At 48.0% G+C, this 17,218-nt stretch overlaps 1 pseudogene; it reads left to right on the top strand.

Annotated features, from left to right (window-relative positions):
• Window positions 1-1,688: 1,688 nt before the first annotated feature.
• Window positions 1,689-1,852, top strand: LOC143964642 (U2 spliceosomal RNA; annotated as a pseudogene).
• Window positions 1,853-17,218: the final 15,366 nt, after the last annotated feature.

Here is a 17,218-nt window from a genome sequence, read left to right as displayed (position 1 = left end):
AGGGTTCCTCCAGAGGTTGTAGGGGTTCCTTCAGCATTGGGCAAATTTCTGCCTCTCAGATAAGTTCCCATTCACACCATTGATCTTTTTAGCTACCTGTTAGCCCTTGTACACACGGTCGGAGATTCCGACAGAATGTGTCCTATCGGACTGTTTTGTCGGATATTCCGACTGTGTGTGGTCTCCATCGGACTGTTTCCGTCGGGATATCCGACGGACCAAGTTTTCTAACTTGCCGGTAAAATTATCCGACAAAATGCTCCGATCGGACATACTCCGATCATGTGTAGCCTATTCCGACGGACAAAGTGCCACGCATGCTCAGATCAAATTCCTAGACCAAAGCTATTGGCTACTAGCCTGAACGTAGTCCCGTCGTAACGAAATAACACCATCACTTTATGTACAATCGGATTTTCCGACAATTTAGTCCGACCGTGTGTATGCAACATCACTTCCGGACCTCGTCCGGAATTAATCCGTCGGAATTACTCTGACGGATTTGGTTGTCGGAATCTCTGAACGTGTGTACAAGGGCTAAGGCGGTAATTCTTCCCAATGACCACAAGTGTAAGGACCATTCTTCCCACTGACCATCGCACTATTGTATCATGAGTTGTAGATTTCTAATTTTTAGCAGGGGGTTCCCCGAGTCCGGAGAACTATTTCAAGGGTTCCTCTGTGTCGAAAAGGTTGAGAAAGGCTGGTAAAAATGGATACCAAAATGGTTATGTCGAAATAGCAAATTGGTATCCCAGGCCCAGATTTTGCCCCAGTCGCCCAGATCTATAGACTTACTTATAACCTGTTCCCATTTCTGAACATAGGAGAGAGGGGAGCGGGAAGGACAACTATTCAGAACACAGTATAAATGCAATAAAGGTCTAGGAGACCATGGAGAGTATAGACAAAAATGATCAAAAACGGATTTCGTACAAAGGAATTCTGCGTTTCTTGTAAGGGTTGGAATCCAATGTATAATTGGAAGATATCAGTAGTATTCTGTTTGTTGGGTTCTATGATGGTCCCTCAACATTGACCAATCAGGCAAGTATTACAAGGTAGGGAAATGGTGAACAAGGGAGAAACCATGAGTGGTCCACCAGGCTCAGAACATAGGGGTTTCTATGCCTGGTGGGAAAAAATGAGTTGTTGATGTATAATATCTCTGCTGGTATGATGGGAGCTTTGCAGTTTTGACCAGCTGAAACAAAAACCAGGAGACCCGCGGGATGTGGGGAACGTGAGTAATTCCCCTGGAGGAACTGGAGGGGCCCAGTGCCTCCTGATTAAATTGGGTCTACCTGGTCTGGCCATGTGCTGGGAAGGCAGAGAATCTGCAGTGCATTTGTCACCTGGGAGTTGGTCTCCCCAGGGGTGCTCTTAGTAACACTTGGGCCTGGGAAACCCACTGTGTTCAAAGGCACAAGGTCACGTTCCTATGGGGGAGATTTACTACACCTAAGGGTTGGAATCCAATGTTTGATCGGAAGATATCAGTAGTATTCTGTTTGGTGGGTTCTATGATGTTCCTTCATTACTGACCAATCAGGGAAGAATTACAAGGTAGGGAAATGGTAAATATGGGAGAAACCATGAGTGGTCCACCAGGCTCAGAACATAGGGGTTTCTATGCCTGGTGGGAAAAAGGAGTTGTTGATGATCAGCAATAAGGATAAAAACTTGAGTTTGCTTCCTAGCCCTTTGGCTAAGATCAAGTGTAGTATCTGTTCTTATCAGTATCCAGTAGGGGTACTATGCCAATATTTTGGCCTTTTGGTAGGAATGGCTGGGTGTATAATATCTCTGCTGGTATGATGGGAGCTTTGCAGTTTTGACCAGCAGAAACAAAAACCAGGAGACCCACGGGATGTGCGGAACATTAGTAATTCCCCTGGAAGAACTGGAGGGGGCCCAGTGCCTCCTGATTAAATTGGGTCTACCTGGTCTGGCCATGTGCTGGGAAGGCAGAGAATCTGCAGTGTATGTGCCCCCGCTGGGAGTTGGTCTCCCCAGGGGTGCTCTCAGTGCCCGTTCACACAGGGGAGACACGAATTGCAGAGCGACTCACAGACGCGACCTGCACAGGACTTCAGCAGCGACTTGCAAAATGACTACTGTATTGAAGTCAATGCAAGTCGCCTGAAGTCGCCGCCAAAAATAGTACAGGAACCTTTTTCTAAGTCGGAGCGACTTGAGTCGCTCCTATTAGAACGGTTCCATAGTACAGAATGGAGCGCGACTTGTCAGGCGACTAAGTCGCGTGACAAGTCGCGGTAGTGTGAACGGGCACTTAGACCCCTTTCACACCAGGGCATTTTGCAGGCGCTATAGCGTTAGAAATAGCGCCTGCAAAACGCCCTAAAGAAGCTGCACCATTGTGTGTAGTGTGAAAGCCCCGAGGGCTTTCACACTACAGCGGTGCGCTGGCAGGACGTCAGAAAAAAGTCCTGCCAGCAGCTTCTTTGGAGCGGTGAAGGAGCGGTGTGTTTACCGCTCCTCCACCGCTGCTGCCCATTGAAATCAATGGGGCAGCGCTGTAATGCCGCCGGAAAAACTTCGCTATTGCGGCGTATTTTCTGGCGGTTTTAACCCTTTCGTGGCCGCTAGCGGGGGGTAAAAGCGCCCCGCTAGCGGCCGAAATGCGCCGCAAATCCGCCGCAAATCTGGCGGTAAAACGCCGCTAAAAATAGCGGCGTTTTACCGCTGACGCAAGGTGCGGTGTGGTGTGAAAGGGGTCTAAGTAACACTTGGGCCCACTGTGTTCAAAGGCACAAGGTCACATTCCTATGGAGGAGATTTACTAAACCTGGTGCACACAGAATCGGATGCAGCTGAACAGAGTAACCAATCAGCTTTAAAGTTTAGCTTGTTCATCTAGGCTTTTACAAGCAAACTGAGAAGCTGATTGGTTATTATGTACAGCTGAACCAGATTCTGTGTGCACCAGGTTTAGTAAATCTGCCCCTATGAGTTTTTACTGTACTGCACCTCTCTGAGCCAGATCTAGCACTTGCACTTTTGTCTGTGTTTCTTTTCCTTCTTTTTCTCGCTAGGATGGAATGTGTGGGTCCTTGGGCCTATCTTGAAGCCTAGGGGGAGGATGTCTGCCCATTAGATTCTTTCCTCCCCTGAACTGGGGGGTGGGGGGGGGTGTCTCTGTTCGGAAGAGCCCCTCACCTAGTACTCAGTGGCTGGCTTTGGCTGACCATGAGGAAAGGGGTCAGCCACCCTTTGGGTAGGTGGACCATGTTGAGCCTTGCCCCTGATGGGAACCTTGCACCCCAGGAGTCAGGGTAGAGTCCGCATCAGGGGTAGCATGCAACAGTCGTGAAATATGAGCAGCTTTGTAATACTTCTCTATATTAGTGATTGCTCAGACCTTCTTGTAGGCTTAGTGTGTGGAGGGTGAGGCGAAACACTCTTGGTCTTTTACAACGTGTGACCAAATAGAGAAAAAAGAGCATATTTGGAGCAAGTGCAAGTAGAAGGGTGGGACCCTAACTAGTAAAGTTCAGAAATAATATAGAATCTTGGGGAGAAAGGAGGGCATTCCCAGGATTGTAATGGAGTGGTCAGAGTAGTTTGCAGCGAAGAGGGAGGTTTAGTGTGCAGTACATTTTATCTTAAAGAGGGAGTCCGCCGTTTTTTTTTTTAAAAGCCAGCGGCTACAAATACTGCAGCTGCTGACTTTTCTCGGGTGCTGCCACCGCCATCTTGGGTATGGGAATCAGGAAGTGGAGCCTTTCGGCTTCATTTCCCGGTTCCCTACTGCGCATGCGCGAGTCGCGCTGCGCAATAAGAATGGACCCGCTGCCTCTGGGATCTGTGTGTTTCCCAGCAGGCAGCGGGGGACTTTCGGGAAGGGGCGTAATGTACGCCCCTTTCCGCAGAGAGCTATCCCGGAAGTGGGTGCAGATACCTGTACTGTACAGGTACTTGCACCCTCCTCCCCCCTGAAAGGTGCCAATTGTGGCGCCGGAGGGGGGGGAGGGTTCCGATGTGCGGAAGGTCCACTTTAGGGTGGACCTCTGCTTTAAATAGTCCAAAGCTAAAGTCTTCCAGCGATAGGAGAAATGAGATTGAATGTGGGTGACTAAATCAGAAGGGAGAGTAATACTTAAAGTGGAGGGCCACCCTGAAAAAAAAAAAAATACATAAAAAATTAGAAAAAAATCAGAAAAAAAAAAAAATGAAAAACATTTTTTTTTTTTTACTTACCAGAAATGCCTGTTGGGTTGCTAGGCACATCATCCTAATCTGCCTCTTCCTCCTCCGCGGGGAGATCTTCTGGTCTTCTCTCCTCCGTGCGGCGTCTTCTGGGTAATAGGTCGCGCTGTGTTCTGGGAACTGTGTGTCCCAGAACACAGCGCTCTCCCATTCACAAAGCGCTGCGCGACTCGCGCATGCGCAGTAGGAAACGGGCAGTGAAGCCGCAAAGGCTCCACTGCCTGTTTCCCTTAGCCAAAATGGCGGCGCCGGGACCCGAGACCGAGGGACGGGTCAGCCTCGGGCGGCCGACATCGCGGGCGCCCTGAACAGGTAAGTATGCTTATTAAAAGTCAGCAGCTACAGTGTTTGCAGCTGCTGACTTTTAATTTTTTTATTTTTTTTTTAAACCGGCCCTCCTCTTTAAGACCCTAGATTTGCTCTGCTTAACTGTGAGGTCTGAGAACTGAACAAACTGATCAAGGTTCGGCAAAGGTTCGGGAGGGTGAGGGAGTTAAAAAAAAAAGTGTCATGTACTAATGGAATAATTTTATAATGGCGGCAGGCATTGGTGACCCCCTACCTGATCACAAACGCCAGGAGCTCTATAGCCAGGATAAAAAGTATTGGGGATAAGGGATAACTGCCACACAATCCAAAATGGTTGGGAAAAGGGAACAGAATACTGGACCATGGCAGAAGGACTGGAGTAAAGGGCAGAGAATCGTGATCAGACCGAGTGCCTGAAGGCCCCATCTTTGTAGCCCATAGCACAAATAATACCTGGATAGGGAGTGGAACATCTGGTTGATGCCAAGGGGTAAATGGAAGCCGGGGATTTTGTTCTGATGGAGCAGGTGAAAGAGATGGATAGCCTTTTAGACATTGTCCTTGGCTTGACACCCTCAAAGCCCACCGGAACTCTATAAAAAACGAGATTAGAGACATCTATGATCCAAGACCCAATTTTACCCAACAGCTTCAGGACCAAAGTTACATAAAGAGATGCGATGGAACTGTTGAGGGTCTTGGGCTGTTTCAGGACCTTTAAGGATCATGGTGGTGGAACGTGCTTGTAATGAGAAAGGGGACAGGTAAGCTTCTTCTTTAAGGACATCAAAAAGATGGGTCAGGTGGGGCCACTAACAGGTAAGCATATCTTCCATAGTAAAGGACTGTAAAGCCCATCTGGTCACGGAAATTTCGATGCTTGAGAGATTTGATAGCTAAAAGAAACTTCAGCTTCAGATATGTTGGTATTGAGGACCATTCGATCATTATTGGGAAAGGTGGGAAGGTTAAGGTGCTGAATGAACTGATTTGCTTTCTCATTGGAAATGGAAAAGTATATAAATGTATGAGTATTGCTGCATAAGAATGCAAAAATTGTTAACAATCTTGAAGTTGAAGTAATGTTTTAGCCTCTATCATGCTGCTGAATTTGGGAAATGGGCTTCACAGTGGAATTAAGCCTATTGTCCAATACATGTCCAGGTTTGTTTGCACAAGAGTAATACTTCTAGTGACGAAACGCGTAGGGAGGTACGGCGTGCTGACGTCACCGCGTTCTACGCCAGACCCGGAAGTGCGGGCGGTAATCGAGAGCCAGTCAGCTCGTTTTCTGTGATACGCATTGTTTTTTTCTTCATTCATGTGAGTGCACTGATTATATTTAAGATTGAATAAATAAGGGTTTTTATGCTATGCGAGTTCCTTTATATCTCTCCATATGAATTTTGATACCATCGCTTTATCATTGGGGAATAATACTGAGGAGAGTCCGGTGTGGTCCTGTGACGGTTCATCCAGATCATCCATATACATGCCCTTTTGATCTCACGTAACACTGAGATCTTAAGCTCTGGTAAGCGGCCCTCCTTTTTTTTTTTTTTTCACTGGTGGAGGTGGTTTTCTGGACTCCTGTACACACGAAGAGACGTGGGTGTCATTTCTCATCTTCACTCTGAACGAATTATCCTCACTTGCTGATTGATATTTTTCTTGGGACTTTAAGTGACTATATTTTATTATTATTTTTCACATTTATTTTTGTTTCACTTTTGAGTTTATTTGTCTATATTATGAGGGATACATACATTTTGTGTTGTTCACTTACTCTTATTTGAGGATTTTTTTCATTGGCCTAATTATAATAATAATAATAATTATAATAATTATAATAATAATAATAATAATAATCTCTTCACGTGATTTGATACACATTTTTTTCTCTCTTTTTTTGGGATCTTTGCCCCCTTTTTTCACTTATGTACTAATGATTTAATTCATTCACACACTTTTTAACAATTTTTATAACATTATTTATTACACCATTTACTATTCAATGTTCACTGTAAAATAAAATTGTCTTTAGTTTTATTTTAACCACTTGAGTCCTCATTGCCATTTTGAAACAGTGCAGGGATAACCACCATTTTTAAAATGGAGGCTAGTCTCAGTGGCTCCTGTGGATCACAGAGGTTTTTTGTGCTGGAAGCTCCGGTTGTCCAGCCAGCATGCAAAGCTAAGATCAGGAGCAGAATTGATCAGCTACTGGACCCCTGATCTTGCTCCACAGAGCTGCTCCATAGGAGTGCCTATAGCAGGACGCCATTGCATTGTGCTTATGTTGGGAAGGATGTGACCTCAAAAGTGAGGTCACATCACTTCCTCTGAGTATGGTATCACTGCCTCCGCTCCCTGCAGCAATAAATCACTGCTATAGTGTAGGAAATAGGGTTGCTACCTGTCCGGGATTCACCCGGACAGTTCGGGTTTGGAATCATGCATCCGGGTTTCAGACAGCCTGAAAACCAGACACATTATTCATATTGGAATATGGCTTACCAGCACGGTTGCTGGCTGCAGTCTTCTAAGGTGAGAGTGTCTGTTACACTCTTTCAGACTGCCTAAAGCCAACACTAACAACCCCCCCCCCCCCAAACATACACAGAGACTGGAAAGGAGAGAGGGATCAGTCTGCTCCTCTTCCACCTGTGCCTCACAAAAGGAAAGTTGAGGCCAGAAATTTGAAGTCCAGCAGCCTCAGATATATCTGGATGAGAGGTGCTGACTGCCAAAGGGTGAGTGAGCTCACCATCCATCCCTGTCTGTGACTGAAGTCTCCCCCCTTCTCTCTCCTGCCTCTGAGTGAGTACACTAAGGTAAATCAGGGTTCTCAGAGCACCCCTTGCATCAGAGTTCCCCTTTACACCAGAGACCACAGTGTTCCCCCTAACATCAGAGCAGGGGCGAACTGACAACTCATGGGGCCCCCGGGCAATAGAAGATTGTGGGGCCCCCGGACAATAGAAGATTATGGGGCCCCCCGGGCAATAGGAGATTATGGGGCCCCCAGGCAATATATTATGGGGCCACACAGTATATACACACACACACACACAATATACACATACACAAAATACACATACACACACTGAAAAGGTACTGGAGAGGCGGGGCAGCTATAATCTTGGGATTTTTTTAAAAACACAGATATTTACATATTGTCCCTGGTTTTATTTTCGGCTGGCAACCCTGATGGGGCCCCTTAGTGGCATGGGGCCCTCGGGCAGTGCCCGAGTGCCCGAATGGTCAGTCCGCCCCTGCATCAGAGTCCTCTCCGTGCATCAGAGTTCTCAATGTTCCCCTTAAATCAGGTTTCCTAGAGCATCCCTTATGTTAGAGGCCCCAGAGTTCTCCCTTACACCAGAGTCTGCAGAGTCCCCCCTTACAGTGAAAGGGAAGTCTGCGAGTTCAGATGTAAAAGAGGACCTGTGGATTTAGATGTAAAGGGGGACTCTTGTTATCGACTTCATATGATTAGAAATGTTATCTAATAGCAAAGTATATGTATAGTTTACACTATAGAAAAAAATTGCTGTGCACCTCTAAAGTGTTCGGGGTTTGACTTGAAGAAAGGGTGGCGACACTAATAGGAAATGCATCTTGTTTGTGCTGGAGACCAGAGATGGACTGACAGGATCAGTGGCTGGTCGTGGGTGGACGCCTGTATTGGCAAGTGGGAAGGGACTCCCCCAGCAGGTTGTGCCCTGTATTAGATAATAGCAAAGAAACCTCTTAACCTCTTTGGGCTGCTGCCTTTTTGGTACGGCCTTAGGGTCATTTCAACGTGTAGGAAGGAAGGAGCGCCCACTTTCCAAAAAGGATGTGAATTGGAAGGTAGGTAAAAAGGTGTTAATGGAAAGAAACAAGTCCATCGAGCCAACGTGTTTTGGAGGAAAGGACTCCCCTCTTCTTCAGGGCTGTTGCTCCATGGTATTAAATGAGAAAAAGTTTCCAATCTGGATATATATTTGCGAGGTATTGGAGAGCAGACTGAAAGGATGGCAGATGTGGTTGCAGGTGCAATGGGAAGGGATGAAGAGGGGAAAGCCCAGTGTGTCACCAAAGATCCAAAGCTCTTCATATGGTGAGCAGTGTTTGGTCAACGTTTGGAGAGATGTAATGCCTTATAGACTTGTGCACAGGGCCGGATTGGGAATAAAAACCAGCCCTGGAAAAAATGTAATACCAGCCCCACAGCATTATTATACCAGCCCAACATCACAACGTCATTATTTTCTTGTTCATGAAAAGGAAAACCATACATTTTAAAGCACATTTGATGAAGAGTGTATTATATATAGATATGAAATCACATATATATATATATATATATATATATATATATGCAAATTCCAGTTAAAAGTGGTAAGTGGACAATCATCAAGGGGGACCCCAGGAACTCAGAACGTGGGGGGGGTGGGACCCCCTTCCACAGAAAGAATACACTAAGGTAAGGGGGGTGGGTGCCCACCAAATGCAGCTTTACTCTGCCCGTGAATGCAGTCTCACTGTGCCCACAAATGCGGCCTCACCGTGCCCACCATTGCAGCCTCCCTGTGCCCATTAATGCAGCCCCTCCTGTGCCCCATGTCCCAGTCTGCAGTCCCTGTCTGTGGGAAGGTGTGTTGTTGATGCTTGGTACGGTACCTTGCATGCCAGCAGGATATCCATGACGGGCAGCAGCAGGCAGGGTCTGTTCTCATTTTGGATGGGGACGGTGCTCCTTCCAGAGGATCTGTTTGCTGTGAGATGGAGTGGTCCCTGGCCACCTGCACCTTCAGCCGTCCTCATTTTCTGGCCCCAGTCAGCCTGTCCTCTGGTCCTGGGGAAGTGGAGAGCACTGGGTGGGAGCTGGAGAGAAGGGGGAGCAGAGAGTACTGGCAGGGTTGGAGAACACATGGGTGGGGGCAAAGAGCAGGGGGTAGTGGAGATCACAGGGGTGGGGAGTGGAGAGCGCTGGGGGGAACTTGAGAGTACTGGGGGGGGCCAAAAAGAACAGGGGTGGAGAGCATGGTAGGCTGAGAGCACTGAGGGGGCTAAGAGTTTGGGGTGGCGAAGAGCACTGGGGGGCAGAAAAACAGGGGTGGAGAGCATGGGGGCTGGAGAGTACTGGGAGGGGGGTACAAAAAGTAGGGGAGAGTGGAGAGCAATGGGGGGGGGGAGAGCTTAAGAGCACCAGTGGGGGCCAGAAAGAACAGGGGGAAAAGCACGGGGGACTAGAGAGCATTATTGGAGGTGGAGAGCATTGGCAGGGTTGGAGAGCACATGGGTGGGGGCAAAATGCTGGGGGGAGTGGAGAGTGCTGGGGAGAGCCAAAAAGAACAGGAGTGGAGAGCATGGGGGTAGAGAGCACTGGGGGGGGGGGGGCTGGAGAGAGGTGGGTGGAGCTTGAGAGCACCAGGGGGCCAGAAAGAACAGGGGTGGGGAGAATGGAGGGCTGGAGAGCACTGGGGTGGGGGCTGGAGAGTGATGGGGAGAGCTGGAGAGCACTGGGGGGTGATAAAGAACAGGGGGGGGAGCACTGGGGGGAGTGGAGAGCACTGGGGGGGGGGAGAACAGGGATGAGAGCACTGGGGGGATTGGAGAGCACTGGGGGGGAGAACAGGGGGGAGCACTGGGGGGGAGAACAGGGGGAAGCACTGGGGGGAGTGGGAACAGGGGGGAGAGCACTGGGGGGAGTGAAGAGCAAGGGGGGGAATTCATTATTTTTTTATTCGGACATTCGGATGCATCCGAATAAAAAAATAACGAGTTTCAACGAATACGAAAAAAATGATAGTGAATATAAAAAATAAATTTGACATGATTCGGTAATACTCAGAGGAAGTTACGAAATGAATTGCACATACTGTATCTAATGCCTTATCCATGATGGCCAGACCCCCATGGTGTCCAGAAGTTAGGCATACAATCATGTATAACTAGAAAGTTTCTGCTTTATTATCTTACCAAGACATCTTCTGCTTACCTCATTGGACTGTTGGGGTAGCCGGTTTCCATACTTTTGGCCAGATTGGCTTAGCAGCCAGGAAAACTAAAATTATAAGTTTAAAACATGAGCTGGGGCATCCCCTGTATCTCCTTTTTCACAAGGTCACGTAAAACTGTGCCCTGATCCTGACCGAAAATGTCTGCTAGTATTTGGTTAACTGGTTCCCGACCAGCCGCCGCATTTATGCTGCGGCAGGTTGGTGTCAGGGCTGGGCCCAGCTCTTCCTTCTCTGAGCTGTCCACTCAGCTGTTGGCTAATTGCCATCTTTCCACAGTTGCTCAGCTGTTGATGATATCCTGCTCATTAGTCCTGCCTATGTAAGTCATCCAGCCCAGAGTATCTCTGCCTTCGCCTTGGTCAACATCATAGAGACATTCTCCTTCGTTCATGTTTAAAGATTTGCTTTGCTGACATCCCTTCTGGCTCCAGATCCTGCTTGCTCTCCCACTACATTGATCCCTGACTTCGGGCTTGGCTGACTATCCATTCCGGTTACTGAACTCTGGCTATGTTTTGACTATGTTTATTCTTTTTACTTTTACTATTAAACAAGCGTGATTTAACTGTAGTTCTGTCTCGGTCTGATGTCATGGTTTCTGACACTTGACTCTCCTGGGCAAGCCATCGTAGCTGTACGTCAGCCACTTTAAGGAGTATAGGGGGCATGCCCGCCGCGTCACTGAAGAGCCGATGCGCGTGCCCAGCGGCCGGGATCGCTCCTGACACAGCCCGAATGAGGATGTGTGTGTGTGTGCGTAAACACACACACATCCTCATTCTGGAAGGGGAGAGGAGACAGATTGTGTGTTTCTAGTATATAGGAACAATGATCGGTCTCCTCCCCCAGGCAGTCCCAACCCCCTGCACAGTTAGAACACACTGAGGGAACACATTTAACCCCTTGTTTGCCCCCTAGTGTTAACCCCTTCCCTGCCAATGACATTTATACAGTAATCAGTGGCTATTTTTAGCTCTGTATAAATGTCAATGGTCCCAAAAAAGCGTCAAGTGTCCAACCTGTCCGCCGCACTGTCGTAGTCCCGATAAAAATTGCTGATCGTTGCCATTATTTGTAAAAAAATATATAATAAAAATGGCATAAATCTATCCCCTATTTTGTAGACGCGATAACTTTTGTGCAAACCAATCAATTATTTCCCGCCTTGACTACTGCAACTCTCTCCTTAATGGCCTACCCTTAAGCAGACTATCCCCCCTTCAGTCTATTATGAATGCTGCTGATAGACTAATACGCCTCACTAATTGTTCCGTGACTGCTGCCTCCTCTCTGCCAATCCCTTCACTGGCTTCACCTACCCCACCGTGTAAAATTCGAAAATGCTAACCATAACATACAAGGCCATCCACAACCTCGCCCCAATCTATATCACCAACCTCATCTGCAGATATAGCCCAAATCGCCCCTCCACTCCTCCGACAACCTCCTGCTTTCTAGCTCCCTTGTTACCTCCTCTCATGCTCACCTTCAAGACTTCTCCAGAGCCTCTCCCATCCTCTGGAACTCCCTGCCCCAGTCTGTCCGCTCAGCCCCTACCCTGTCCACCTTTAAGAGTTCCCTAAAAACTCATTTATTCAGGGAAGCCTATCCCACACCCACCTAGCAACCGTCCCTGAGCCACCCCCATCAAATCATTCTCTGCAGCTATTACCTTTTGTACCACCTCCCTTTAGAATGTAAGCTCTACGAGCCGGGCCCTCCTGTACCTTTTGTATTGTACTGTAATTGTGTTGTCTCCCCTATACATTGTAAAGTGCTGCGTAAACTGTTGGCGCTATATAAATCGTTAATAATAATAATAATAATAATAATAATAATATACGCTTATTGAAAAAAAAAAATTACCAAAAATATGTAAATATATATCGGCCTAAACTGAGGAAGACATTTTTTTTTTTTTTGGGATATTTATTAAAGCAAAAAGTAAAGTAATAGTAAAAGTTTTTTGTTTATAGACCAAAAAAATGAAAACCGCAGGTGTGATCAAATACCACCAAAAGAAAGCTCTATTTGTGGAAAAAAAGGACATGAATTTTGTTTAGGATTCGGTGTCGCACGACCGCGAAATTGTCAGTTAAAGCAACGCAGTGCTGTATCGCAAAAAAAAAAAAATGGCCTGGTCAGGAAGGGGGTAAATTCTTCCGGGGGTTGAAGTGGTAAAAGCTGAATTCCAGGTATGTGGGTTTTTTTATCATACATCCATTACATTGTGAACATCCTGCAATGGAGCCGTCATTTACCTAAGATTTATAAACATGCAAGGAGGGAAAAAAGTGGAGGGCTTCTCAAAGCAAGTAACCAGATGTCTGTCATCAATAACTACCCAGCTATAGAAAGACAGCTGAAATCTTTCCCTTCCCTCCATGTTTTATAATTCATTCCCAAACTCAAAATGTAAAACTAAATTCCAGGCGGGGCTTTATTTTTCAAAAAGTTACAATGGACCAGTTTGGACCAATGTAAGTACAGTTTTGGCCAAATATGTGAATGTTGTATGTGTATATGTTTGTAAGCGTGTCGGGACCCCATGGGACAAAGGACCCGAACGATACCGCAGATGGACACCGGCGGCAAAAAGCGCCCTGAGGCGATTCAGTTTCGCATAGGTAGCGCTATACAAGTCACTCATTCATTTAGTCACAGTGGAACCTCGGATTACGAGCATGATCTTTTCCAGGAGAATGCTTGTAATCCAAAGCACTCGCATATCAAAGCCAGTTTCCCCATAGAAGTCAATGGAAACCAAGATAATTTGTTCCGCATTGACTTCTATTGTATGCAATACCGCATGTGGCCAGAGGTGGGGGGGGGGCGCCGAAGAGCCTCGGAAATACTCAGGGACAGCTCGGTTGAACTCGGAAAAGGCTTGAAAACACTCGGGAACGGAGTATTTCCAAGTTATTCTGAGTATTTCCGGGCCATGCCGAGTGTCACCGGCGCCCCCGTGTCTCTGGCCAAATGCGGTACTGCACACCCCATTAGCTTGAATTCTGCCAGTTTTGCGAGACAACACTCGCAAACCGAGTCAAAATTGAAACAAAAAAAAAGTTGCTTGTCTTTCAAAACGCTCGTTAACCGCGATAGTCGTTAACTAAGGTTCCACTGTATACATATTCCATACCGGGCAGATCCCTGTGGGAGCGGAGAATCACTGTGGTGGCCACGCGCTGACTTTAGGGGGCACTGCTGAGCGGCTTTTACACATTATTATCTCAGGTGTGCTAACTCCATTGCTTTTATTTGTCCTTGCATCTTTCTGAATGCATGCCAAGTATTCTCTGATTGGACGATTTGGAGAGGCAGGGTGATGATGTCATGATCTCCACCATGCCCAACAAAGAGAGCCTTGTATTCACTTAAATAAAAATATAAGGTGTTCTGTGGCTGGCGGCAGTGCCGAGCGAGAACCCATCTGTAGTCAGTGTGCTGCGGGCAGCTGCTCGGCACCGGATCCGGAAGATCGTGGCGGTTACTGTAGTAGCGCCAATTTGTTCTCTAAGGCTCCGATCACAACAGCGCAACTTTGGAGTGCGACTTTACAGTCTTTGGCACTTAAGTCGCATCAAAGTAGAGCAGGAACCTTTTCAAAGTCGCATAGATCGGAACGAGTGACATTGAAATCAATGTGCAAAGTCGCATGACAAGTCGCTCTAGCGTGAACTGAGGCTGCTGAGCGTGAACTGAGGCTGCACTTCTGCTCAATCGACCCCCATGTTCACATGTTCACTATTGAGCAGGAAAGCTGCTCAGCGAAGGACTGGAAGATCGTGGTTGTTACTGTAGTAGTGCCAAGGCATTCTCTGAAGAGCGCCTGTGCCAAGCAAGTGACCCCATGTTCACTGTGCAGCAGGACATGGCATGGGATTCAGAAGATCCTGGCTATCACCATAGTAGTGCCAAGGTGCTCTCTGAATGGTGCCTGGGTCGACCAAGTGACCCCGTGTTCCATATGCAGCAGGGCAGCGGCTCAGCATGGGACCCAGAAGATCATGGCTATTACTGTAGCAGTGCCAAGGCGTTTTCTGAATGGCACCTGTGCCAAGGGACCCTGTGTTCGCTATGCAGCAGGGCAGCGGCTCAGCATGGTGCCTGGAAAAGATTGTGGCTGTTACTGTAGTAGCACCAAGTCATTCTCCGAATGGCACCTGTGCCAAGAAAGCAGCGCCATGTTTACTATGCAGCAGGACAGCCGTTTAGCATGGGATTCAGAAGATCGTAGCTACTACTGTAGCAGTGCCAAGTTGTTCTCTGAATGGGGCCCAGTGTTGCCAACCGCCCGTAGATTTACAGGCAGCCCGTAAATTTAAGCCCATTTTCGGTGTGCCCGTAAATGTCCGTTACGGGCAACGGTGCCCGTAAAAAAGATGGCCGCGAGCCGACCATTCAACTGCGCATGCGCCAATCTGAAGCCGGCCGGGCTCGGGAAGTCTCGTACACACTCGGCTGGCCACCTGGTGCCATTCTTAAATGGAAAGTATCAGCACTCGTTCTCGGCGCGGGGGGGGGGCCTCCAATACAGTGTGTAGGGCTAAAGAATGGGACAGGCGGCTTACACAAGGTGGTGCAGACGTGCTGCATTGATTCTGGACTTCCATGGACTTCAATCTCATGATACCACTGATTGTGACACAAGGAGCTCCTGGTAATGATGACACTGGAGCACCGCAGCTTCTGTCCACCTCCTGTGCCATGTCCGCAGTGTCTGTCCACCTCTTGTGTCATGTCCGCAGCCTCTGTCCAGCTCCTGTGTCATGTCCGCAGCCTCTGTCCACCTCCTGTGTCATGTCCGCAGCCTCTGTCCAGCTCCTGTGTCATGTCCGCAGCCTCTGTCCAGCTCCTGTGTCATGTCCGCAGCGTCTGTCCACCTCCTGTGTCATGTCCGCAGCCTCTGTCCAGCTCCTGTGTCATGTCCGCAGCCTCTGTCCAGCTCCTGTGTCATGTCCGCAGCCTCTGTCCAGCTCCTGTGTCATGTCCGCAGCCTCAGTCCAGCTCCTGTGTCATGTCCGCAGCATCTGTCCAGCTCCTGTGTCATGTGCGCAGCGTCTGTCCAGCTCCTGTGTCATGTCTGCAGCGTCTGTCTAGCTCCTGTGTCATGTCCGCAGCCTCTGTCCAGCTCCTGTGTCATGTCCGCAGCCTCTGTCCAGTTCCTGTGTCATGTCCGCAGCCTCTGTCCAGCTCCTGTGTCATGCCCGCAGCCTCTGTCCAGTTCCTGTGTCACGTCCGCAGCCCCTGTCCAGCTCCTGTGTCAGTCAAGAGTGGGAACACTGCCGGGATAGATAGGATAAAACCCAGAGTTGCCAACCTGGAAACATCTGAGTCCTCCACGATGCACCTGAGAGGAGGTCAGTGACAGTGATGCAAGGCCAGTCTGAGTGGGGGCGGGTTGCTGATGTAAGGAGGGAGTAAATACAATAATCTAAGGGGGCACTGATATGAAGGCTCCCCCCTATATTAGTAACCCCCTCCCCCCTTACCTTAGTGTATTCACTATGTGGAAGGTGGTCTCTAGTCACCAGAGTGCCCCCACATCAGAGTTCCTGCCATTCCCCTTCATATAAGAGTCTGCAGTATTCTCTCCTTTCAGTGCAAGGGCAATGCTGCAGACCCTGATGCAAGTGGGAACTCTGATGTAAAGGGAATGCAGTGGACTCTGATATAAGGTGGTCTCTGGTCAACAAAGCCACAGTTCTAGCAGTTCTACCCACAAATCATGATCTGCAGCATTCCCCTTTACATAAGAGTTCCCTTTCACTGTAAGGGGGAACCCTGCAGACTCTGATGTAAGGGGGAACTCTGTGCTGGCTGGGTTATAGTAACCAGACCTTCATGTAAAAGGAGAAATATGTTTTTTGACTTTTGTTTAGCTTAAACACATTGCTAATAGCACTAGCTATATGTTTATAATTTAAATATTGATATTTGCACTGTTTAGCACTGAAAACTGACATTTTAAGTACTTTTCAACAATGCCAGTAAAAAATGCGGCTCTGTCAGTAAATTTCATGGGTTTTTGCCAGTAAAAAATTGGTGCCGTTTGTAAATTTTGGCGTCCTGCCAGTAAATTTCACTTCGGGGGGTTGGCAACACTGATGTGGCAGGTTCCAACCAAGTGACATCATGTTACCTACGTAGCAGGGCAGCCACTCGGCCTGTGACCCAGAAGATCGTGGCTGTTACTGTAGTAGTGCCAAGGCGTTCTCTGAATAGCGCCTGTGCCAAGCAAGTGACATCATGTTCCCTATGCAGCAGGACAGCAGCTCAGCAAGGGATGCAGAAGATTCTGGCTATTACTGTAGTAGAGCCAATCTGTTCTTTGAATGGTGCATATGTCGACCAAGTGACCCCATATCCACCATGCAGCAGGACAGCCGCTCAGCATGGGACCCGGAAGATCGTAGCTGTTACTGGAGTAGTGCCAAGATTTTCTCTAAATTGTGCCTGTGCCGACCATGGGACCCTGTGTTCACTATGCTGTAGTAGTAGTATTACTGTAGTAGCGTCAAGGCATTTTCTGAATGGCACCTGTGCCGAGAAAATGACCCTATGTTCACTATGCAGTAGGACGGCCACTCAGCATGGGATCCAGATGATCATGGCTGTTACTGTAGCAGTGCCAAGGCGTTTTCTGAATGGCACCTGTGCTAAGGGAC

Source organism: Lithobates pipiens, unplaced genomic scaffold (assembly GCF_037356315.1).
Source record: "Lithobates pipiens isolate NorthernLeopardFrog02 unplaced genomic scaffold, aLitPip1_a1.2 Scaffold_8, whole genome shotgun sequence".
In the NCBI taxonomy this organism is placed as follows: domain Eukaryota; kingdom Metazoa; phylum Chordata; class Amphibia; order Anura; family Ranidae; genus Lithobates; species Lithobates pipiens.
This window is presented reverse-complemented; position numbering and strand designations above follow the sequence as displayed.